General features: G+C 45.8%; 1 protein-coding gene across 2 annotated transcripts in view; it reads left to right on the top strand.

The window, feature by feature from the left end:
* TENM1 (teneurin transmembrane protein 1) overlaps window positions 1-26,046 on the top strand; it is a 277,961-nt gene that overhangs the window by 15,119 nt on the left and 236,796 nt on the right. The window lies entirely within an intron of this gene.

Here is a 26,046-nt window from a genome sequence, read left to right as displayed (position 1 = left end):
TTCTTTTTTTCTTTACCTGAGGGAGCATTAAACCAATAGCATGTCATTCTAGCAAAGAAACAAACCAAGAGTGAATTCCCAGCTGCTCAAAGCTATATGGTTATTGGCAGGCCTGTGCTATTGTAATCCAGGGTCTTGGCAAAGATAGAAAATTAACTCTTGGCCGTGCTACCCTTTGTGATTGTTTATTGGCCAAAGGAGCTGAATTGAACTGGCGGCTATGCAGATGGCGAACGTTTGGTTATTCAGGAGGTTCAAAAAAATGAAAACATGCAGAATCTGTTTCCTGTGGAACACACAGTTCCTCCACATTCTTGTTATACTGTTAGTTTTTACGTTGTAGCTATGTGTGTAGTGCAACAGCTTAGCTTAGCAGACAAGCGCCTGCGTGTTGCCGTTGTTGCCCCAAATTCCACCGACAGCAAGTGGGAGAGGCTGCTTACGTGGCACGTTGCGGAGCCTGCAGTATGTTTTGCACTGCCCCCCCCGGTTATGCTACTGATTTTGCATCCCATTGGCCCCACAGGAGGAAGTAAAGTGATGCATTTTATTTGGATTCCTTTTTAAAAGCAGTTAAAACAGCACATGATCATAACCAAGTAATATTGTTTCAAATAGCCTTCCTTCCTTTCCAGAGGCAGTTAAGGGTCGGGGGGGGGTGAGTAGTGTCATGAGCTCCCCATGATGTGCCCCCAACAGGCAGACACTGTAAAAAGCCTGACTGTTGTTGCATCTTCCGTCAGGGTAAGTTTCCAGGTGCTCTTCGTAAGCAATCCCATGGAGAACACAACATTGTACTTCAGCCTACAGAGGACCAGAGCATGGATAACCTTAGCTAGATCAGATCTTTCCCCATAAGGCCATGGCTGGAAGACTCAGCCAGAAGTGATCCAAAGATGTTTTTTGTCAATGGACAAGCAATGGTTCAGGTTGCAGAACCTGCAAAGCAGCTTCTTGAAACTTAAGTCTCTCTCTCTCTCTCTCTCTCTCTCTCTCTCTCTCTCTCTATCTCTCTGAGAGAGAGAGAGAAATAGGCAAAAAGGGGAAAAAATTGGTATTCATCATATATGCTTCTCCCTGCTTCCTCCCACTGCTCTTTCAATGCCCTGGGATTTGGTCCTATTAAGAACATAGGCCCATCTAGTTCAGCTTCCTGTATCTCACAGTGGCCCACCAAATGCCCCAGGGAGCACCCCAGATCACAAGAGACCTGCAAGGCTTCCTGGGAATTGTAGTTTAAGAACAGCCCCACTGGATCAGGCCATAGGCCCATCTAGTCCAGCTTCCTGTATCTCACAGCGGCCCACCACATGCCCCAGGGAGCACACCAGGTAACAAGAGACCTGCAAGGCATTCTGGGAATTGTAGTTAAGAACATAAGAACAGCCCCACTGGATCAGGCCATAGGCCCATCTAGTCCAGCTTCCTGTATCTCACAGCGGCCCACCAAATGCCCCAGGGAGCACACCAGATAACAGGAGACCTGCAAGGCATTCTGGGAATTGTAGTTAAGGACATAAGAACAGCCCCACTGGATCAGGCCATAGGCCCATCTAGTCCAGCTTCCTGTATCTCACAGCGGCCCACCAAATGCCCCAGGGAGCACACCAGATCACAAGAGACCTGCAAGGCTTCCTGGGAATTGTAATTTAAGAACAGCCCCACTGGATCAGGCCATAGGCCCATCTAGTTCAGCTTCCTGTATCTCACAGTGGCCCACCAAATGCCCCAGGGAGCACACCAGATAAACACACAGTGCAGCATGTATAGGATTATGCTGGAGGGAAGGGGCAGGATCCTGGTAACTGCACACTTTTACTTGGCTAACGAGGTGATCTGCAACTTGTAAACCTTTTGATTATTTTCTGTTTGTGTTTGTTCATCATATTTGTCTGTTAGAGGCTTTAGGACTGTGATCTAACTGGGTCTGCTGAGTGCCCGTGAGTGCCACTGATGGGTATGAATGTCATTCATAAATTAAATCTGCATGCATGGTACTGATGTGGTACTAAGTACCAGAAAAAAAATAACATGTGCAGTGGCCCTCAGTGACAAGGTGAAGAAGCCAAAGTTTGAAGGAACAGGGCAGCTGGGGAAAGTATGTGTTAAGTGATAACAGACAGCAGATAATGAGTACAGAAAAAGATAAGGCATCTCCCAGTGAACTCAAGGAGTTCCTGCCAGAAGCTTCATTTTAAAGATGCAGATAAATTTGCCTAGGTGGTTTGAAAAGGACAACTGTGGTTACTTCAGTAGGAAGCAATGAGAGAACAAATTAGGGCAGGGGTTCTCAAACTGTGGGTCAGGACCCACTTGGTGGGCCGTAACCCAATTTTTGGTGGGTCCCACAGAGCCTCCAATGAAAACGTGGGTGATGGAAAGATCAGATCACTAGTTGCCTCGAGCTCTGGGGCTATTCAAACAGATAGCTACTAACTGCCCTGCACAGCTCATCTCCTGCAGTTTGCAAGCTTGTGTAAATATTTGGACGTAAATGTTTGAGTATCTTTTTTCTGGGGTGTGTGTGTGTGTGTGTGTGTGTGTGTGTGTGTGTGTGTGTGTTCCCCAAGTCTGTCAATGATGGGTAGTGGGGGAGCAGGTGAAGGCCTTGAGGCTATTCATTAGGGCTGCCTCATTAGGAGAAATGGATCAAATTTTTCTGCAAATAAATACATAAAATATTACTTCTAATTAAATAAATAAAAATATTTCTTCCTAGATCACTTTTTTTTCTTTTTCTTTTTTTAAAGTCTCATAAAGCAAGGTGGGTCCCAACAGAGTGTCATTATCAACCGTGGGTCCTGGTACTAAAAAGTTCGGGAAACACTGAATTAGGGATATCCATTCAGTGGCATGGAAAAACTCAATTGTTAAGGTTGTGGGAACTTTAATCAGTTGTGCAATTCAGCCACAGCAGAGCATGTGGATTGAAGAGTGTGGCTTGCGTACAAAATGAAATCCACATGTCCTGCATGGATGGAGCTTATTCCTGCTCTAGGGCTATGTGCAGAGGCAACAACCTCCAGCGGTACAAGCTCCTTTTGGATCAATGCATGTTGTGTAAAAACAGACTGAGGATAATGTTTTCTGATTGAACAAACATTTGAATCTGTGCCATCAGCATCTCTATTAATCCTTAGGAAGAAATGCATAGGGGAATAGGCTTCTTAGACAAGTGCTTATGGCTTTTGCAAGGGTAGTACTGTCTATTATTGGGAAGTTTTGCAGGGGGGCCACCTATATATTAATCTTTGCAGAATTTAACTCTTTTCAGGTCGGAGTGGGATCATTTTAGAAAAATTGGGAGATGATGGCTCTCGGAAGGAAGAGCTGACGTTTTCATTGTCTAGTTAAGAGACCATGTTGCATTTTTTTTTCTTCACCTTGCTTCCTCTCACCACACTTTCATATCGCTCAAAGAAGATTACTGGGAAATGATGAAAGTTTAATAAATTCCCTCTGGGCATGTCTGTCAACTGGGGGCAAATAGCAAACTTTTCCCTGTGGGGGAAAAAACAGTTCTATATGAGGTTAGAACTCTGCTCAGATGTGCATTTGTTTGGGACAAATGGTAAAATGTAATGAACAAGATTCATTTCCTTGTGTCTGGGGTTGGCCTAAGCCATCACAGTTGGCCATGAGTCAAGTTCCATGGGGGTAGCAAACCCCATGGGGGAAAAGGAGTCAATAGAATGTGGTTGCTTCACCACTCCATTCAGTCCTGGCCTAATCAGGTGGGTTGTGTCACCCCAGGGGAGCCAAAGGACCTCTTTCAGGGAGATGGCTGATGTCCCCAGGTTCTTCATGGCTGGTATGGCTGTGATCTGCCTGCCTAGTCACAGTCTGGGGTCACTGGAGGCAGGTTCCACCAGTCACAAGGTGGACTGAGAATGAAGGGACACTGTCAACCCATGGCATCAGGGGAGTTCTGTTGGTGGGTGGGGTTTTGCCCTCCTTCCTTCCTGACTCCTGGAGTGGACTTGCTGCTTCCTCTTCCCAGTTCTTTCCTTCCTCCCCTTCATCCGGAGTGGTCCAGAGCCTTGTGGCCTCTTTGCTTTGCCTCCCCTTGTCATCTCCTCCACCTGAGGTTTGCCCCTCATTTCCTCCTGGTCCCTTTCTATGGGGCCGGCTTAAAGGGATACCTCTTTCCACAAGGCTCTGTCCCTGTGATCTGAACCATGTGGAGTCAGTTGAACACATCCTCTTGTTCTGTCCCTTGCATAAGACCCAACGTCAGAAGTGTCTTTTACCCATCCTAGTGCTTTTCTGGGGATGGGCCGAGGCAGATGTACTACGAGCACTTTTGTCAGTAGAGGAGGGAGAAACTCTTATCAACATCTCTTGCTTTTTTTGCCACAGTCATAAGTATGCGGGAAATGAGACTGGAAGCTTAGCTCTGTATGGGATCAGCTAATGGGGGCATTGTTGACTATTGGATTTTGTGTGTGTGTGCCATGCATTTATGGATTATGGAGCCATCTTCTGATCTTATGTATATTTTGAATTTTATTCACATTGTTTTGATGTACATATATATGCCAATAAAGGTTTCATCATCATCATCCTTCTCCTCGCCTCTCAGGGGGCTTTCTGCTCTTGGCTGTCCTGTGTCACTCCTCTCTGTGGTCTTCCTTCAGTGTTCCAGTTGCCCCTTTTTGGTCCCCCTCCTCTTCTTCATTCTCGCTCTTTTCCCTTCCTCTCTGTTCTCTTCCTGGCTCCCTCCCCGGCCCCTGCGTAGAGGTTTGTTCCACAGCTGTGCCTGATTGAGGCAGCTGCTGGATCTGCAACTTAACCATTGTCTTTTGGTGAGGGTGTCATTACCAGTCATTGTGGAAGCGAACCACGGATTGTGGTTACTTCAGGCCACCCTCATCAAGCTGCAGTGGGCAGCCAGATCTTGTATTCCCTGACTGTGTTTCTCTGAGTCAGTCTTTCCAACAGTCTTGCCTTTGGCTTTCCACTCTGATTTAAAAATCTTCTACCTTTCCCAGCATAGTGGGAGCTTGTAGATAGGTTGTGTGTCTTAGCTTGGTTTTCTCTCAGGCATTCTCTGTATCTTCTTTCTCTTGATTCAGCTCTCACACACACTCGGTCCAGCCTCTTTGGTCTTTGCCTTGTTCCCAGCCTATTCACAGCTTGTGCGTCTTTTCCTATCTGTGTAATGTCCCCAAGCCTCTTGGAGGCACGAGCAGAGGCATAATGCACTGCCTACCACTGAGTTAGACCCTTATCAGTCTAGCTCAGATGTTGTCTCCACAGCCCGACATACAGAGCAAAATACTCTGTTGAGTGACAACATTATTTGGAAGTCTGGTGACTGTATTTACTGATTTCCTTTGACCAGTAGAGCACTCTCTCCTGTCCCCTAGTATTTCCCCTAGTAAGTCCCCTAGTATTTCATCCTATCTATGTCTAGTTTCCTCTTCCATCTTTTGAGCTACACTTGGCTTTCCTGGTTTTTATTTTTTCCTTTCAAATCACCACTCAGCCCTGATCTTCGGCAAGCATCACCCCCCATCTATCAGACTGTGATCTGGGAATGCTTCCTGTATTTTAACCCTGCTTAAGACAAAAGTGTCTCATCCTCGTCATCTAGTTGGGGTTAGTATGCAGGGTTGTCTGCTTGGATTGGCACCTCTCTGTGGTGCCAGTAGTTCTCCTTGAGACCGAGGTCTCTAAACCCGGACAATTTTAATTTTAAAGATTACTGCACCAACCACAAAAAGCCTTAGAATGTACTTTTCTTTTTATTTAGTACTTTTCCGCCTTAAATCAGTTAACAAGCTATAAATCTCATCATAAGCAAGAAAGCTTTCCACTTCTGCGTCCTCTTGATTTCTGAGATGGCATGTGTACCTTAGCTCTTAAAAGCAGAAAACTGTACGAAAATGTGGTGAATACCCATCTCAAGATGCTTGGTGTTTAGGAATGTTACCAAGGTTTTAAATTTTCATGTAACCAATCAGATCTATTCCTGCTGTTGGCATTTTCACTGCAGGTTTGGGGATCTATGTTGGGACCTCCCCCCATAAAAAAAAGGCTTATCATATGGAGAAAAAAAATCTCCTTCTGCGGAATGTATGAGTGAAATAGCCAGGGCGTTTTGTGTTTTTCTTTAACTGCCAGGACTTGAGTAATAAGAGAAGCTGGCAAGTGCTGAGAGGAAATTTTTCAGAAAAATGTCACAGCCCCTTTGGGACATCTGGGAAGGAGCATAAACTTCAGAAACACCAAGCTGAACTGAAATCTCATTTTAGAGACCCAAATGCATTATATCCATAGATGTATTCTAGATATTTGAATATCCCTGTAGATGTTTGATAGAATTTAATGAGATCAAGACACTTCGAGCGCAGCTATCATATGCATCTATCAAATGGTGTGCTGTGGCATTCTTTTCATGGCTGTGACCTCAAGTGACAGCCAGGACTCAAACATGAAGACTGTTAGATCTCCGACACCCAGTTCCTACTACCTTGAGAAAGAGGATGGGCTAGTGAGGAACTCTTGGATTGGGAACCTGAACCCACAGCGATGATTCCCCTCATGCAGGCCCACCTGAAGGGTGAGATTCCAACATGTTTAGGATCTCTCACCCTCCACTGCCCACCTTTTAACTCAAGGGACACATCAGGTGAGATGCAGCACAGAGCTCAGCTCCAGCTTTACATCTGCCCCTTTTAAGGTTCTGCAACCTTAGCCTGGGAAGGGATAGTCTGAACAGGAAACAAGGAAGGTTAAGACAAGAAGAAGGTTAAGAACAAAGAAGGTTAACAAGCTGGAGGTGGGACTCCAGTAGACCAATTTGCTGTGTTGGTGCTGCCCAAGGTACTGTAACTTGATTGCCTTACTTTGCAATATCACTTCTCTTGCAAAAGAGGGGCAGGGGAGTTATGGGATGGAGTAGAGAGATCCTGTGTTCACATTTCTGCTCTACTCCAAAGTTACCCTATGGCCTTGGGCCAGTCAGTATCTCTCAACCTATAAGAACATAAGAACAGCCCCACTGGATCAGGCCCTAGGCCCATCTAGTCCAGCTTCCTGTATCTCACAGCGGCCCACCAAATGCCCCAGGGAGCACACCAGATAACAAGAGACCTGCATCCTGGTGCCCTCCCTTAAAAACCTCACCTAGCTCACAAATTTGTTATGAGGAACATTGGAGGACCACAAAATCACCCTGAGCCTCTTGGAGGAAGAGTTGGTTATAAATGTAAATAAATAAAATCTCTCTTTTTGGGTGCCTAAGTGGAAAGTAAGCTAAGGATTGATAGTTCACTGAACCCACAGATTTTTTTTTTTTAAATTTAAAAGCTTAGTGCAATTACTGTCCCCACCCTTGTTGTAAGCCCTCCCTTCAGATTTCTTTAAAAAGTAAAATAAAAAACAACCCCTTACTCTGCAAATCAGCCCTATTTCAGGGTGGGCCCACATTCCCCTCCCCCATGTTGCATTAAAAGTTCTCGATTATTTCCACTATGCATTTGCTATGTGTGGCTCTGGGGGAACATAAGCGACATGTGTACAGTTAGGCTGCTGTGGAAGAAGTAGAAAGATGTTTTTCTTCCCCTCACAGAGCACCAGAACTAAGGGTCATCCAGTGAAATTGATTGGCAGGAAATTCAGAACAGGCAGAGCAAAGAACAGTGGGGCCCTCGTTATCCACGGTGGATCTATTCCAGGACCATCCATGGATTCTGACTTCTGCATATAATTAAATTAGCAGTTGGATCTCAAAGGACATCCTGGACATGACTGGAAGTGTGCTCTGGTTGCAACCAAGAGGTGCTCTGAGGCTCAGGGAGGTCCTCATGCCTCAGAATGCCACCAGATGCAACCGGAAGTCTCCAGCCCGAACGAGGAGTGCCTTCCACTTGCATCTGGGAGGTCATTTGAGGCCCTCCAGCTGTGGGCTTGACAGCAATGGATACTGAAATTTAAAGATACTGAGCTCACAGATAAGGAGGAGTAGAGTTCCGCTCTACTACTTCACACAGCTCGTAACTGTGGAACTCACTGCTCTAAGATGTGCCACCAGCTTAGATGACCTTAAAGAGGGATTAGACAAATTCATGGAGGACAATAGCTATTAGTCAGAATGGGTGCATGATACCTCCATCTAGGTTCAAAGGCAATGTGTCTCTGAACAGCAACTGCAGGACAGCTGTGTTAGGAGAGGGATATGCCTTCTTTTGGGTTGTGGGCTTTCCAGTGGTGCCTGATTAGCCATTGTGGGAAACAGGATGCTGGACTAGATAGGCCAGTAGGGCTTTTCTAATGTGGACTCTGTTGTGTCAGGACTAAGTAACTTCTTACACTGTTCTAAGATGGTAATATTTCATGAGCACTTGACTTGTTAGTTAGGAGTCTCCTTCTATATGAGAATGTAGGGTTCGTATTGTTGAATTTTTTTTAAAGGCCACGGAATGTAGCTCTCTATAGAGGGGATTGGTTTCCAGCTTCTTGGAAGGCTAAGCATCTTAGAAATGGGCTATGCCAGATGCAAGGGAGGGCACCAGGATGCAGGTCTCTTGTTATCTGGTGTGCTCCCTGGGGCATTTGGTGGGCCGCTGTGAGATACAGGAAGCTGGACTACATGGGCCTATGGCCTGATCCAGTGGGGCTGTTCTTATGTTCTTAATTCACAAAAGCAGAAAGTACATTTCATTGGAGAGATTCTTCCCCAGTGATTCTGGGCCAGCTTAGTTTAGTCATCTCCAAACCTCAAAATGACATTATAAACCTGTTCACTGGTAGTCAAGACTGATTCATTCCCACATTTGATTTTGAACATGGGAAAGTATCTATTGTCCAAGCCATCCCCAGCCTGTGTATTTTCTGGGGTCCACTTGAAAGTTATTAGAAAAGTGACTTTATTACATCAAAGGCAGAGAAATTGTAAAACTGGATTTGGGCTGCTGAAATTCTATTTGTCTAATTTAAAATATTTATACCCTGCCTTTTCAAGCCTGCTGGGAGCTCAAGGCACTTGGCAATATTAAAAGCGAAAGAACATAGTAACGCAACACCAAAAATCAGGTCAAATTATTGCATTTGGTAGGATTCCAGTAGGGCTACTGCAAAACTAACCTCTAAATTTCTGCTCCAGCACTCAAAGAAACTCTGCATTGTCTCCCAATGTAGTCTCTTTGAAATGGAAATCTGAAAAATCAATATGACTGAAAGTATGTTCAGTTAAACATGCCACTAATTGCATTGTGGGAAAGAAAATTATAACCATCCACCTAAAGAAACATTTTATTTATAAATTTAAATATTCAAACCTACCATTTAGTCCCAAATTGGAACCCCAAGGCTGTAGACATGGTCAAGTTTTAAAAATTAGGCTCTTTTTTTTTTTGCAAAAAAGAAAATCCAAGAAAAAGAATCAACTTACAGCTCCCAAATTCTCTAGGCAGAATTTTCAAACATTGTATTTCAGAGTTAAGACTGTAGATCTTGCGGTACAGAGAACAGTAAAGTGATTTCTCCATACACAGATTTCTGGGGGTATTTGGGTGCATGGCTGGGGAAAGTCAAGATGGAAACTAACAGTCTGGGGGGGAAAAAAATCAAGTGAAAAGTAGACCTGTTGAACTGTCTACTGTTGAACTGTCACAAGGGAAAAAAATCAGATTTTAAAAAGTGATCTTAAGTATTTAAAATTGTCCCCATGATTCAATTTAATATTGAGTACATGCATTTTGGGAGATAAGAACATAAGAACAGCCCCACTGGATCAGGCCATAGGCCCATGTAGTCCAGCTTCCTGTATCTCACAGCGGCCCACCAAATGCCCCAGGGAGCACACCAGATAACAAGAGACCTCATCCTGGTGCCCTCCCTTGCATCTGGCATTCTGACATAACCCATTTCTAAAATCAGGAGGTTGCGCATAAACATCATGGCTTGTACCCCGTAATGGATTTTTCCTCCAGAAACTTGTCCAATCCCTTTTAAAGGCGTCCAGGCTAGACTCCAGCACCACATCCTGTGGCAAGGAGTTCCACAGACCGACCACACGCTGAGTAAAGGGTGATAAATTTAAGGCCATGTAAGCTAGTTGCCATCCACTATTCTCACACTAGTTCTGTGGGCTAGCTCAGTCCCCAAAGTCGTCCATGAAGGAGTCACTATTTGAACCCTAATTTGCCTAGTCTCAGGCCACCACTCTAACCATTACACCACAATGTAAAGTTCGTATCTCCCAAGGTTTTGCACATTTAAGAGTCAAGGTAATGGACCAGGAGTTAGTAACTGCTAAAAAAGAGGTGAGATGGGAAATGATCAAGAGAGATAACTCATGGCTTTTTCATCAGTGCAGAATCAAAGAGACAGCTGAGTTTGGGAACTCCTGAAGTGTGAAACTTCTCATCCATGCAAGGTGTAGGTAATAATCACAGCCAGGTAATGAACAAAAACATACCCCCTGTAGGGATTCTGTCCACACTGGGGAGAGGAAGCAGACCAGACAACAATAGGTCCAGTGAGCAACACTTGGTACTTCTGTTCCCTTTAAATTGTTTGTTCTGGGAGCCAATGAATTGCCCAGCAGGGTTGTGTTTCTTTTAGCAGTTGATAAATACAAGAGATAAGAAGTCTCTACAGCAAAGAATACAAGCTGCTAATGAGAAAAGGAGGGAACAGGATGAAGAATTGGAAATAAAAAGACAAATGGAATTTGCTTCTTCGTTTCAAATGAATAGTCATTGGCTTTGTATTTCCACATGTGCGGTTCCAGCTGTTCTGCTTTTTGTTCTGGGGTGCTTAGGAAATCAGCTCATGGCTGTCATTTGAGCTCAAGGGAAGACAATACAGAATTTAGCACAATCAACAGCCTGTGCTCCACTCAAATACATCATAGCAGATTGACTTAGGGGTCTCTACACTTTTCAGTATGAGGGCCACATTGTGTATTTTACGCTTTTTCACATCCCCCCCCCCCCAAAAAAAAAAATCTGTTTTATAAATGAATGAATGAAAGTTAAATGAATAAGTTCTACTTGGATCTTTTCTTTGTAATCAGCATGCTATGAGTCAGAACAAAAGAGAAATGTGACAGTTACAAAAAAAACAATGCCCTGCTTAAACTGAGAAATTATATATAATGAGTAAAAATGTCATATATTAACAAATGCTCTGACAAAATAAAATTGCTGTGGGCCAGATAAAATCTTCTGGCAGGCTGGATTTGGCCCCTGGGCCATAGTTTGGAGACACATGGCCTAAAGGATGGAGGGCCATATGTTTTGCCAGATTCCCAATTTAAGCTCTGCCTGGAGAACCTATGCCCACTTTTAGCTAATTAGAGAACCCCTTCCCCAACAGTGACTCTAGTCTGCCTTGCAGTCCTGCTGGGCCCCACCACCAGGATAGCTCACCTGTTCAATCTGCAGAGGTCCTCTCTCCTGCCAGCAGCCCTCCACTACTACAGCAGTCCTTCGCAGGTCTTGGGCACAGCAGCCACACACCAAACTCCAGTGTCTCCTGCAGTCTCTGCTCCAGGAGTCTCTAAAGTCCATTAGTCTGCTCCAAAGACCATCAGTAGTTCCAGTTGTCCTCAAAAGTCCATTAATCCAGTCTGTCCTTCCTCAAGCTTTCCTGCTACCTACACCAAACTCTCCCTTCATCAGGTGCTTTTATGGCCCCCCCCCCCATTGCCTTCAAGTGGCTACAGCTGTGCAGCACACTACCTGCTGAATGCCCAGGCCTTTCCCTTAAAGGGGCCACTGATGACACCACATCCTACTTCCTCACCAGATCTTCCTCGATTCCAATACACCATATGGAGTTAACTTGGTTAGCAAAATAGACCGGGATGGCGGTTGATTTCAGAGATGTGTCAAAGTCAAACTGGAGACTGAGACCCCATTTACTGACTGTGTCTTGGCACTGAACAGAGTGCAGCTGTAAAGCAATATGTGTGGGCATATTCAAGCACCCAGACTTTCCACCTGGGAAATGGTGCAGATTCAAGGCAGCATTACAAGTCTGTTCCTTGGTTACCCTTGCTGTGGCCTGGATAGCCACCGGCTTTATCTTGAGAACTTCCCAGGTTCAATCCCATCTCCCCATCTTAAGATGGAACTGAGAAAAGACCCCATAATGATATTTAGATACCACTTTTCAATGGAAAAAAAATTCACAGTTTTATGCAGCAAAAATAAATGAAAATTTTGTTCCCTCTCCCAAAGGGGCTCAGAACACAAAAGGCATCAGCAAACAGCCTCTGGGAAAGATGCTGGGATAAAGAGGGACATTTAGTCCCTCCTGGGCTAAATATAAGAGAAATACCTTTTTAGAACTGCCTCTTAGGTCACTTAGCAGCAGTGACTGGATAGAGGCAACATCCTAAACAGAATGTGTATATTTTTATTTTTCACATGTTTATCCCACCCTTCCTCCAAGAAGCTTGGGGTGGTGTACAGAATTCCTTCCCTCCTTTTGTCCTATGAGGTAGGTGAGGCTGAGAGACTGGCCTAAGGTCACCCAAGAAGCTTCGTGGCTAAGCAGGTACTTGAACCTGGCTCTTCCAGGTCTAAGTGGTTCAACGCCAGAACCACCACACCAACCTGGCTTAAATCCCGTTAGAATTGCCTGTTAGTCATTTAAAATGGTGTCGCCTTTTTGTGCCTAGTGCTTCTGATCTCAGTAGGTACTAGAAATATAAAAATAAACACAAACTGGAGAGAGGGAAAACAAAGCCTGCTTGTCTACTTAACTGTGTAGCATAATATATTCCCCTCTCAAATATATTCCCCTTTTGTTCCTGGTGAACAGGAACAAAAACTGCATGCTATTGCTTCATTATTACCTCTAAATAATGTAGGCCGAAGATATTTTATGCTAGGATGCAAGACGATTGTTAATTTTTTTGCAGCCTGCTTTTTGAGAACGTGATTGGAAACATGAATTTGGACCACCACAAATAGGTGTGAGACAGGACACCATCTTCCCAGGCTTGGCAGTTAGAAATGCTCCAGAAAACCATCACCTTTTTTTTTTTTTTTTCCTAAAGCAGGAAGCTTAATCTTCTAAGTTGAAGGCCAGCCTGACAAGTCTTGCAAAATCCATCTTGGTTTATAATTCTTTCGGCAACCTTCGCCCCGTTCCAAATGAGTCTCTCCAATAATCCTAATCTTATGAACTGATGGGCTCGGAGCCAAGCTGTACGTCTTGGTTTCCAAAGCTATCTCCAAGTCTGTCAATGATCGCAGAAAATCTATACGTTGCCATTACTTAACCCAAAAGTGCACAGACATTTTGACACTCCTAAGTGCTTTGGGAAGAGATGTCAGGTATGGAGGTGGGAGTCTGCACTAAAGAAGGAATGACAAAGAATGAACTAGCTAGTGCGTAATGCGCAGGGCATTATGAGGGGGGGGAATATAAGGGTAGCATAACCAATTTATCATGTTTCCCCCTGTAGTTCTGTCAGAGATCTGGAGAAAAAGGAAAGCCCAGTTTTCTTTATTCTTGAGATTTAGAGTAAACATTGTTTGCTGATGTTTGTTGTATGCCCGCTGTATGAATATGTGCGTCTGAGACATTTTATTTAGGAGTCTTGGAAACTGCTAGGGGGGGACCTGGATAGCTTAAGGGATTGTCTTTACACAGATACGCCTTCCCATATGCGCTTGTCATCATTGGAGGCCTTTTTCTGGGTATCTCTGCTTTCTAGGTATACCAGATAGCTAGATCAAAATGGTGATTTCTCATTGGTGATTCCAGTGTTGTGGACACCCTCCCAATAAAGGCTCTGTTGATCCCTACTTTGTTTATAAGCTCTACCTTTATGTTCTGGTTTGGGGAGAGGGTGATGTTTGGCTTTGGCTGGTGATGGGTGACTGACAGGGCTGGCCCAAGACCTCTCTGTAGCTGAGGCAACAGGTCCATATATCATCTGCCCAGACCCACTGATGGTACCCCAGTCACCTCTGCTTTCTTCTCTGTGCAGGCCCTGCATTCAGATGCGGATGTAGTGGTTTGTGAGCTGGACTTAGACCTGGAAGATCCAGGTTCAAATTCCCACTCAGCCATGAAGCGTCCTGGGTGATTTTTCTCTCTTAGACTCCCCTACCTCACAGGGTTGTTGTGAGGAGAAAAGAATGGGTGGAACTATGTGTACCACCACGAGCAACTTGGAGGAAAGATGGTATAAACATGTGAACGAATGAACAACTGCTGAGGAGTGGTCATCTAGCACATTTTTGGCCTCTCCTTCACACTTGTTGAATCCTTGTTGAATCTCATGAGCAAGAGGAGGCGAAAAGGGCTGTGCATTGGTAGAAGACCTCCTTGCTTGCAAGAGGGTCCCAGATTCAATCCCTGGCATCTCCAGGCAAGGCAAAAGAAAAAAAATAAAAATAAAATCCCTTCCTGGAACCCTGGGCAGCAGTTGCCAGCCAGATCATATTGAGTGAAATGAACACATGTAATAGAAAGCAACTTCCTCTGTATATAATGATGGAGGGAGGGGAGCAAGGAGACTCCCCTAGCCCACACACCCCTCTGCAAAATTCCCATCTTCTTTTCAAGTCTGAGGAGGAGGAATTTTGGAGGCAGGTGGTACCTCCCCCAATCAACCCACCTCCATAGGGAGTTGTTTTCATCTTGCCTAGGAAGATCTTAAAATATTGACTCTTCCAGATGGAAATCATGAAATAACAAGATCTGCCTTTTTATAGAATTCCTGGAAATGCAAATTTGGTAAATTGTAACGATCAGTCATTTACTGGTATGTTAATTTCTTAATGCATTCAATTTATCCTCAGCAGGTTTTTCCCTAATTATAAGGTTGAGAAGCCTGATTGTCTCTTCACAGATGGATTGGAGAAAGCTGCATCACTTGGCTTCTTTTTAGGAATACCCAAGACATAGATAAATAGAGGTAAACAATTAATGATGAGAGGAAGCAGGCCTCATTTTGACAGCCTCTGTTTTCATAAACAAAAATGCAGCTTCCGTTTTCCCCAGATGTCATGTTCACCTTTTCAAAGATACGGCAAAAGAGGGTCATTCGCATATTTATATTGTACCCAAGTACAAAATGCCTGAACCTGGGCGCACCATTCCATGTGAATAACTGAGTTCATTTTTACTGCACAACAGTCTGTGTGGGCTGTACACAAATGGTATCTGCACTGAATGGAAGGCACGAATAACTGTACCCAGGTATATTCTGTGGCTGCGTTCACATGTCAAACAGCACCTGGATGCATCTGTTTACCTAGGAACAATCAGGTACCCAGGTACAGTTTTTCACACATTCTGTTCAACACTGATACAATCTGGCTACAGTGCATACAGAATGTTGAGCAGTAAAAATAGACTCAGGTATCCATGGATATATGTACTCAGGTGCAAGACACTCTGTATGTGAGTAGAGCTCTAACAATCTTGTTTTGTTTTTGTGCTTATGTGTTTTTCACATTTTTATAGCGCCCTTCCTCCAAGGAGCTCAGGGTGGCATACATGGTTCCTTCCCTCCTTTTGTCCTTACAGCAGCCCAGGGAGGTAGGTGAGGCTGAGAGAGGGAGTGACTGGCTGAGGTCACCCAGGAAGACTGGTGACTGAGCAGGGATTTGAACCTCATTCTTCCAGGTCTAAGTCCAGCTCCAGAACCACTGCACCGTCCTGACTCTCCTTGTTCAGATGTTATCTTGAGCCAGGGGTGGGCAAACCCTGGCCGTGGGTCATTTGCTGCTCTTGGGGACCCCCAATCCAGCCCACAAGGAGCCCCCAGTCTCCAATGAACCTCTGACCCGTTGGAGACTGCTGGAGCCCGTGCTGGCCTGCAGCTACTGCTTGTGACTGCCAGACATGAGCCGCGGGCCAAGTTAGAGCAAGGCCTTTTATAGTCTCCATGTGTTTTCTGCTTTTTCCTGGACTTTATTTTAACCCCTCGCCCCCATTGCCTCTGAACAACTTGTCTCCATGTGTGTCTGGCTTTGTCTGTATGTTTCACTGTGCAAGGGGTGTGTGGTAAACAGTTCATAGTTCTCATGTGGTTCTACGATCTCGTCTGATCTTGGAAGCTAAGCAGGGTCAGGCCTGGTTAGTACTTGGTTGGGAGACTGCCTAGCAATACCGGGCGCTGTAGGCTTACACCATAGTCTTTTGAGACTGAAGGTTGCCAACCAAGTTCTCATGAGTATTACAAATAAGTTCAGTAAAATACATTCATGTATATGTTCCATCTCTAATGTATCCATTAATGTAAATTTATGTAAATCTATTCAAATTTGAAATTTAAATTAATTATCTTTTCCCCAGCCCTGACACAGTGTCAGAGAGATTATGTAGCCCTTCTGCTAAAATGTTTCCCCACCCGTCAAGAAAAAAAGGCACTGGAGGTGTTCATGATTGAGACATGCAAAATTATGCAGGGGATGGATAGAGGGATGCTCTTTTCTCTCTCACGAAACACCAGAAATATTTTCTTTATGCAGCATGTAATTAGTCTGAGGAACTGCCTGCCACAGGATGTGGTGATGGAATCTGGCCTAGATTCCTTTAAAAAGGAAGTAGACAGATTCCTGGAGAAAAAGTCCATTTGCCGCAGAATGCCAGGTGCAAGTGAGGGCACCAGGATGCAGGTCTCTTGTGATCTTGTGTGTTCCCTGAGGCATCTGCTGGGCCTCTGTGAGATGCAGGAAGCTCGCCTAGATAGGTCCTTGGCCTGATAAGAACATAAGAACAGCCCCACTGGATCAGGGCATTGGCCCATCTAGTCCAGCTTCCTGTATCTCACAGCGGCCCACCAAATGCCCCAGGGAGCACACCAGATCACAAGAGACCTGCAAGGCTTCCTGGGAATTGTAGTTAAGAACATAAGAACAGCCCCGCTGGATCAGGCCATAGGCCCATCTAGTCCAGCTTCCTGTATCTCATAGCGGCCCACCAAACGCCCCAGGGAGCACACCAGATTCTAGTGCCCTCCCTTGCATCTGGCATTCTGACATAACCCATTTCTAAAACCCATTGCGCATACACATCATGGCTTGTACCCCGTAATGGATTTTTCCTCCAGAAACTTGTCCAATCCTCTTTTAAAGATGTCCAGGCCGAATGCCGTCACCACATCCTGTGGCAAGGAGTTCCACAGACCAACCACACGCTGAGTAAAGAAATATTTTCTCTTTTCTGTTCTAACTCTCCCAACACTCAATTTTAGTGGATGTCCCCTGGTTCTGGTGTTATGTGAGAGTGTAAAGAGCATCTCCCTATCCACTCTGTCCATCCCCTGCATAATTCTGTATGTCTCAATCATGTCCCCCCTCAGGCGCCTCTTTTCTAGGCTGAAGAGGCCCAAACATCGTAGCCTTTCCTCATCAGGAAGGTGCCCCAGCCCAGTAATCATCTTAGTCGCTCTCTTTTGCACCTTTTCCATTTTCCTGATCCAGCAGGGCTCTTCTTATGTTCTTAGGTACCCTGCTCATCCAGCAAGAATTTGTGTTCAGTAACAAAGGCAGATGCACTGGGCAGACACACCTCTCTCTTTAGGAATCAGTCTCAGGGTATATCGTCCTTGGGTCCTTTGAATGCCGGGGCATTTGAAACAGAATTTTAAGTCTTCAGCCTTGTAGTTTATTAAAGTTTGTCAGAGCTTTATATGGATTAGAAGAAATCTCCCTGCTAAATCTCTTGTGCCACATTGACTGTGGTAATGGGAAAACAGATTTGTTTAGACTTGCTGATTGAATGAAGTAATGTTGCTAACAAACAAATATGCACTCAATACAATTTTATTGCAGCTTCAGAGGAGTTTCAGGGAGTAAACTGCCTTTCATTTTTAATGTATAATAAATTCTCCAGCAGGAGTGATAGAAGAGCTTATAATATTGTTCCTTGGTACAGATACTACATCAGGGGTGTCAAACTTGTTTCATACAGAGGGCCGAAGTTAGCATTCAGGACGCCTGCTGAGGGCGGGAAATGATGTCATCAAGCAGAAGGTGACATCATTAAGCAGGTGATGGCCAGAAATCAGCACCTTGCTCTCATATAGAAGTTCATTAACTGCAAATGACAGAAGAGAAAATATGCAAATCTTGATCATATGTCAAGATGTGGGAAAGCCCAATTTTATGTGGGCTGCTGTTTCAGTGCTAACACCTCAGCACTGCTTAGCAGCTGAGAGCCTGAGGGCCGGATAAAAAGCTTTCAGGGGCTGCATCCGGCCCCCAGGCCTTATGTTTGACACCCCTGTACTACATTATCAAGATTGATAAGAGCTTTTTAGTAGTAGTAGTAGTAATAGTAGTAGTAGTAGTAGTAGTAGTAGTAGTAGTAGTAGTAGTAGTATTGGCAACCTTCAGTCTGGAAAGACTCTGGTATCGCGCTCTGAATGGTGGTTCTGGAACAGCATCTAGTGTGGCTGAAAAGGCCGATTCGGGAGTGACAATCCCTTCCACACTGGGAGCAAGTGCAGTCTGTCCCTGGCCTGTCTCCCTGGCTATGGGCCTTCCTTCTTTGCCTCTTAGCCTCAGACTGTTGGCCAAGTGTCTCTTCAAACTGGGAAAGGCCATGCTGCACAGCCTGCCTCCAAGCGGGCCACTCAGAGGCCAGGGTTTCCCACCTGTTGAGGTCCACTCCTAAGGCCTTCAGATCCCTCTTGCAGATGTCCTTGTATCGCAGCTGTGGTCTACCTGTAGGGCGCTTTACTTGCACCGGTTCTCCATAGAGGAGATCCTTTGGGATACGCCCATCATCCATTCTCACGACATGACCAAGCCAACGCAGGCGTCTCTGTTTCAGCAGTGCATACATGCTAGGGATTCCAGCACGTTCCAGGACTGTGTTGTTTGGAACTTTGTCCTGCCAGGTGATGCCGAGAATGCGTCAGAGGCAGCGCATGTGGAAAGCGTTCTGTTTCCTCTCCTGTTGTGAGCGAAGAGTCCATGACTCGCTGCAGTACAGAAGTGTACTCAGGACGCAAGCTCTGTAGACCTGGATCTTGGTATGTTCCAGTAGTAGAAGTAGTAGTAGTAGTAGTAGTAGCAGCTGTTGTCGTCAGTGGCATCACAAGGTTTGGCGTCACCCGGCGCAGGAGACCAGCGTGTCAGCCCCACGATGGACCTTCTCCCATGCAGTGGGTGGAGCAGTGCCCCAGGCAATAGGTGTGGTGATGCATCATTGTCCCACCCCACTAGTTTTTTTTTGGCTATAGCATCTGATAGGTTAGAGATATTTCAGTACAGCTTGTTTAATTGCATTCTGCATGACGTTACACATCAAACGATGTATAGCATGATGGTATTATTCCTAAAAACTGTGATTTAAACAATTTTTGGCCAGTAGTAGTATCACCCCCCCCCCAATGCACATCAAACAGTGCAGCCTGCACTCCCCTGGTGATACCACTGGTGGTGGTGGTGGTGGTAGTAGTAGTAAATACCTTGAGGAGGCCTCTGTGACCCCCCCCCCCCGCAGGATGCCACACAAACCCCCTTTGGCACAGCTGCATCAGTACTGGAAAGCTGAATAGGATTGGGCCCTAAGTTATATTAAAATAGCTGCTGCTGGTTACGGAAGGGAAGTAGGGTCACAGCTCGCAAATGAAAGCGTGCAGCCCAAAGTCTGTAAAGTCAGTTCTAAAGTTAGTCTCCCCTTTAAACCCGGGCTTTTCAAACCTCTTTCATTTTGCAAGTACTGTACCACTTGTGAAGCTGCTTCCTGTTCTTGCTGTGTCCCCTGTAGTGCGCATGCTGGCTGCCTGCATGTTGTGTTCCTCCTGTAGCATCTGCAAAGGCCTGCTGTTTAGTGAGGAAAATGGAAGGTAGCGGGTGCAGCTGGGGGCACGGAGCATTGTACTTACAGGCTCCCCTCTTATCTGCATCCATGGGTGGGCTGGGAATGGATCCCCCTTGTATACAGGGGATGCTTGTACTCACAAAAATGGTTCTGGGGGGAGGGGCAACACACACATGCACACTAAATACTGAAAAGCCCTGACTTATAAGCAGAGGACAGAGCCTCCCCAGTTCTTTGCACCCAGCAGTTGGCATTTCAGTGGCATACTGCCTCAAAGATGAACATAAGAACAGCCCCACTGGATCAGGCCATAAGCCCGTCTAGTCCAGCTTCCTGTATCTCACAGCGGCCCACCAAATGCCCCAGGGAGCACACCAGATAACAAGAGACCTGCATCCTGGTGCCCTCCCTTGCATCTGACAGAGCCCATTTCTAAAATCAGGAGGTTGCACATACACATCACGGCTTGTAACCCATAATGGACTTTTCCTCCAGAAACCTGTCCAATCCCCTTCTAAAGGCATCCAAGCCAGATGCTGATTGCCCTCCCCTCCATGACTTTGTCTAATCACCTTTTTCAAAGCCATCCAAACCATTGGCTCTTGTTACATTGTGGGGCAGCTCATTTCATCAGTGGACTACATGGTGTAGAGGTGGCGCCTCTGCATCGGTGGGGGTTTCCATTCCCGGATTTCCCCCCCCCCAGATTCCAAAACCCATGGATAATGAAATCTGTGGGTTAGGGTACCCAGATCTCCAGAGGTGACTGGAACAGCAGACTGGTCTTGTCCGGGAGGCTCAGCTCAGTGGGTATTCAGCTGTGGGTTCAGGACCCACAGTGGGTCAAATCCATGTGTCCCAAAACTGTGGATAAAAAGGACCCACCTGTACTTCCTTTTGCCTGTGGTGGATTCCTGTGGTGGTTGCTGTTGCCTCTCCCAGTCCCCTCCAAGTCACAGTGCTATAGCCTGGGAAACTCTTACCAGTTTGGCAGCCCTTGTTTCAGCCCTGCACTCATGCAGCAGCAAAATAGACCAGAGCTTTAGAACCCCATGTTATCATTTGTACCCAGTAGAACGGATGATGGTGTCCGTTTGTCCAGTGGAAGCATTATAAGAGTCTCTAACTCCCGTTTAACTTAGCTGCCCATTCTTACAAAAGGTCACTTTGGGAAGTGTCTTTGAACCTTTCAGCTCTGATCATCTTCTTTCCCCTTTGGACCTCCTTCTCCCCCCTTCTTTTGGACCTCTGTTCTGATCACTTTTTCATTACATTTGAGATGAGTTGAGCTCCAGCTGTGTCATTTTTTTTTTCCCTTTATGAGGTGGGACAAAATATTGCTTGTGATAACAAACTCCAGTTTAGCTTATCTGCACACTGCAGGCTACCCTGCAGGGCAAGGCTGCGCTTACACGACTAGTCCAGTCTAATTTGTTAGCGAGCTCTCCTGCCCTCGTGCTCTGATTTATTTTATTTCCAGCACAACGTGTACTGCCTCTTCAGCTAAGGGAGAGAGAGAGAGAGAGGAGGGGGTGTTTTTTATTTTATTCCCCCCCCCTTTTTGCTTGATGGCTGCAGGCTTCATTGATCAGGGAGCTCCTTTGCTGAATGAAAAACCTTTCCAAGTTTGCAAGTCCCAGTCAAACATGGCATTGGGGGGGGGGGGGTGATGAGAACAGAGTGTGAGAAAAGAAGTGATGGATCAGGCTTTCTCGCCTGCCCTGCAGTCCCACATTGCCCAATAACAGACAGTTTTAAGTGTTGTCTGGCTCCCGTCCGAACCCATTATCCATCTGTCTTGTGCCTGTCTGGTAGATTCTAGATGAGTTTCCACTTTGACTGCTCAAGGTCACAATGAGTAACTTATTTGAATGTTTAGATCCACTTCCCCCCCCCCCCAGTGTTCTTCCCCCCCCATCTCCAGGGCCCCTTCTAATCATACTCTACCTTTCATGGAACCTGACCCAGCCGTAGCTGTTTTCTCAGACCTGGGTCACTCAGAATCCTCCCACACAGCTGCAGCACAGGATTTTTGAATAATAACCAAGAACCCCGCTGGATCAGGCCAAAGGCCCATCTAGTCCAGCTTCCTGCATCGTACAGTGGTCCACCAGATGCCTCCAGGCCACACAAAACAAGGTACCTACATCCTGTTGCCACTCGCTTGCATCTGGCATCTAGAGATAGCCCACTTCTATAAACAGGAGATTGCATATAGTAATCCTGACTTGCAAACTGTGACGGACTAATCATAAATTTGTCCAATCCCCTTTTAAATGCACCTAGGGCAGGTGCCATCACTGCATCATGTGGCAAGGGGTTCCACAGGCTTATTACATTCTGTATGTATGTCTCCAGACATTCAGTTTTAGTGGATACCTCCTGGTTCTGGTGTTGTGCAAGAGAACCTCCCTCTATCCACTCTGTGACACTGACATTTCGTTTTTTCTGACACTGACATGGAAAAGAGAGCTTGAGCAGAGCATTCTGACTCTTTCCTAAGATCATCCAGCCAGCGAAAGAAGCAGCTCTGGGGAGATGCCAGCATCGGCAAGAGGTTGTGGCAAACCCTGCGCTAGGCTCCCCAGGATGTGTTCGGTAGCCCTCCCTCAGGCTTACTGATGGCCAGTGGCAGGCACAGGGGCCAACCACAGTTAAGGGGAAAATAAATATTTGCCCTTGCATGCCTCTTGATTGCCCCTCCCACCACCAAAGCATGTACTGTGTTCTTCCTGTTTACCCAGTAGCTAAGCTGAGCCCAGGAGCCCCCACAGTTGCACATCTTTTCCTGTTAGAATGGACAAAAGAAAAGTTAGAACAGACAAAAGAAAATATTTCTTTACTTAGCATATAATTAGTCTGTGGAACTCCTTGTCACAGGATGTGGTGATGGTGTCTGGCCTAGATGCTTTTAAAAGGGAATTGAATAGATTTCTAGAGGAAGAATCCATCATAGGTTACAAGTTGTGTGGCAACAGGTTGCAGGGATCTTGTCATCCTGTGCGCTCCCTGATGGCCTGTCTGATGGACCACTGTGAGATTCAGTAAGCTAGACTAGATGGGCCTCTGGCCTGATCCAGTTCTTCTTATGTTCTCCTGCAGAGACAGAGCAGTCTCAACCAGAACAGGCTAAACAACTCTCCCTAGACCAGCTTTCCTGCTGACCGACAGCACCTCTGCCTGGTCTGTGTTAAGTAAGAACAATGTGTTGTGTTTGCTTGAGGGTTCTCTTCCCTTGATTGTCTCTATTTTGAACAAGGCACACACGGCCTGTGCACCCTGGTCAGATCGAATTAAACTCCCTGTAACAAGCCACAGCCTAATTGACCTTCAAAATGGGACTTTTGCCAGGTGAAACCCTGCCGTGAAGCTTTAGTGCCTGCAAGCTGGGAAACAGATAAAGTTTAGAGTTATTCTTAGGACATTTTCAAACGTCTTTTCATATATATTTTTTCTACTTAAAAAAAAATATAAATATACTATATAATTCTTTCTTTGCTTCTTCCCTTCTAAGGGCACTTTAATCTCACATACCCTGCTGCTGTTTGAACCTTTTGATGAGATCCCTTAAAACGAGGCTGGGGGGGGGGAGAATTTTGAGTGACAGCGCATATTTTCCTATGGCTAATCAGAAGCAGCAGATGTGCCTCATGTCTTTCATATCACTCCATTGATGTTAGATTGGCAACAAGATGTAATCTGATGTGAATGGGAGAACAGAAGAGCATATTAGATCCGGCTTTCGCACAGACCGGGAACAACATGGCTTCTTTCCTCTGCACAAGAGCGGGGCCATTTGTAGATGTCATTGCATTCAGTTCCTGTCTACTGTGGAATGAGTGATGGAGTAAGGAGCTGGGCAGGTGTGGGAAGGAATGGAGTCCTCACCACAGCTTTGTGCATGACTTTGCAGATTTCGTGCGCAGTCCTAACCAACTTTCCAGCACCGAGATCGGGGCAATGCAGCTCCGAGCTAAGGGAACAAGCACTCCTTTCCCTTGAGGAGGCCTGCGACTGCCCTCCAACTGCAGGATGCAGCACATGCCCCATTGGCACAGCCAAGTCAGAGCTGGAAAGTTGGTTAGGATTTGGGCCTTAATCAGATACGGCTAGGAAAGATCCCTCACTTGAATGATGGGTGTCTGTATCCTTAGCCGGGGGCTTGGAACCCATGGGTTTGATCCAGAGAGAGACAGGAGGGCCTCCCTATACTTCCGAATACACCCGGAAGTTCTTTCAGTTGCATCAAGAGATAGGCGTTCTGAGAGGTCATGAGCAGGGAGGTCGTGAGCATTCTGAGATGCATTTCAGGTTTAGCAAAAAACCAGAAGTACCTTTCAGAAGGCTCCAGCAGGCCTTCAAAGACACAGAGAGGCTGTCTGTGGCCTCCCTGCACCTTAGAACATCCCCGGACGCAACCAGAAGGTATTTCCGGTAGCGTCCAAAGATCTTTCGGTGGCTGTGACTCACAGATTCACTTATCCATAGGTGTTGGTATCTGTAGGGGGCCCACGGTGCCTAGTTCTAGTCAGGATTAGCAAAGGAAGGGTCTGCCTTGGTAGAAGGTCACTTTCTATGCTTCAGGGAGAAATGTGTGCATGCCACAAATATCTGAACACCATTAGAAGACTCTCTCAGTTTTCTGTCTGCAGCAGTGTCTCCATCTCTCTTGTACTTGTCTGGCCTACTCTAGACAAGTTTTCACTCTGGTTGGTCTAGTCTACTAAGTCATCTGAATGGTTGCAAAATGGACCCTTGTCATCTCTCTGAATGGATTTAGCTTCTGAGCTCCTGGACTCAGCTGCAGCCAAAAGTGTACATGTCTTTTCATCCTGAATCCGCGTAAAGCATAGGATTCCCAAGATCACTTGGAAGCAGGTCCTTCAAATGGAGAAGGCATCTAGCTCAGTGTTTCTCAACCAATGGTACTCTTACCACCAGTTGTACTTGAGGTGTTGTCCAGTGGTCCGATGTTGATCCCCAAAGGCCAGATTGGGAGCCCCTGAGGGCTGCAAGTGGCCCCTGAGTTTGGGCACCCCTGCTCTAGATATTAATGACACTCAAAAACCTCAGAAATGAGCACAACATTTGTTCTCAGCTGGAGAGAGCAGCATCTGTGTCCTGTGTCTACCCTTGCAGTCTGCCATTGAGTAGATGTTAATTCATACTAGCTATAGTAGTGACGCCATGGGTGCAGAATTGTCTCATGCTTGCCTTGCTCTGTAAATCAGATCGTCCCCACGCCCATACGCACACCACATTCCATTTGAAGTTGCAGAGAGGGTGTTGATGATTTACTTGTGTCACTCCCTTCTTTCGGAAGCGCCTGTCCTGGAAGCGTCCTGAAGCGCCAATTATGTAGTCGAAAACACAAATTAGATCTGCCACTCAACTACAGCTTCTTCTCCAAGGCCTTAAGATCAAAAGCAGGGGAGGAGGGGAGAAATGTGACACAAAGTGAATGTGGTTTGTACTGCGTCCTTGAGGTTGCTGGATTCAAAGAGGAATATGTTCAAAATAGTGGTGGTGGTGGGGGCATAGCTGAGAGCCTTTTTCCTGCTCTCAGGGTTTATAGCCGTGGAACAGCACAAGCGTCTTAGCTGACCTCAGCCAACTACTGACGTGAAATGATTGCCTCCCATGGCTCTCTTGCAGCTGCTAAGGAGCAAGAAGTAAGAACGTAATAACATCAGAAGAGCCCTGCTGGATCAGGCCAAAGGCCCATCTAGTCCAGCTTCTTATATTTCAGTGGCCCACCAGATACCACAGGGAGCACACAAGGCAACAAGATACCTGCATCCTGTGACCATTCCCTTGCATCTGGCCCTCTGGGGTAGCCTGCTTCTAAAATCAAGAGGTTGCACATACCCATCATAGCTTGTAACCTGAGATGGACTTTTCTTCTAAAAATCTGTCCAATCCCTTTTTGAAAGCATCTAGGCCAGGCACTATCACCACATCCTGTGGCAAGGAGTTCCACAAATCAAGTAAACACTGGATAAAGCGCCCCTGCTAATTGGGTAAGAGGCACTTTTTCAAGTGGGTGCTCCTTTTTTTTTTTTAGCAAGGGGAGAGTAACCGGCCCATCTCACCCCAGCAGTGTCTGTTCTGGCGGCTGTCTGCTGGTATTCTTTTGCATCTTTTTAAATTGTGAGCCCTTTTGGGACAGGGAGCCATTTAGTTATTTGATTTTTCGTTGTAAACCGCTTTGTGAACTTTTTGTTGAAAAGCGGTATATAAATACTGTTAATAATTAATAATAATAAAGGGGTATTTTCTTTTGTCTGTTCC

Source organism: Tiliqua scincoides, chromosome 12 (assembly GCF_035046505.1).
Source record: "Tiliqua scincoides isolate rTilSci1 chromosome 12, rTilSci1.hap2, whole genome shotgun sequence".
NCBI lineage: Eukaryota > Metazoa > Chordata > Lepidosauria > Squamata > Scincidae > Tiliqua > Tiliqua scincoides.
The sequence above is the reverse complement of the archived record's forward strand: the minus strand, read 5'-3'. Positions and strand labels throughout refer to the sequence as shown.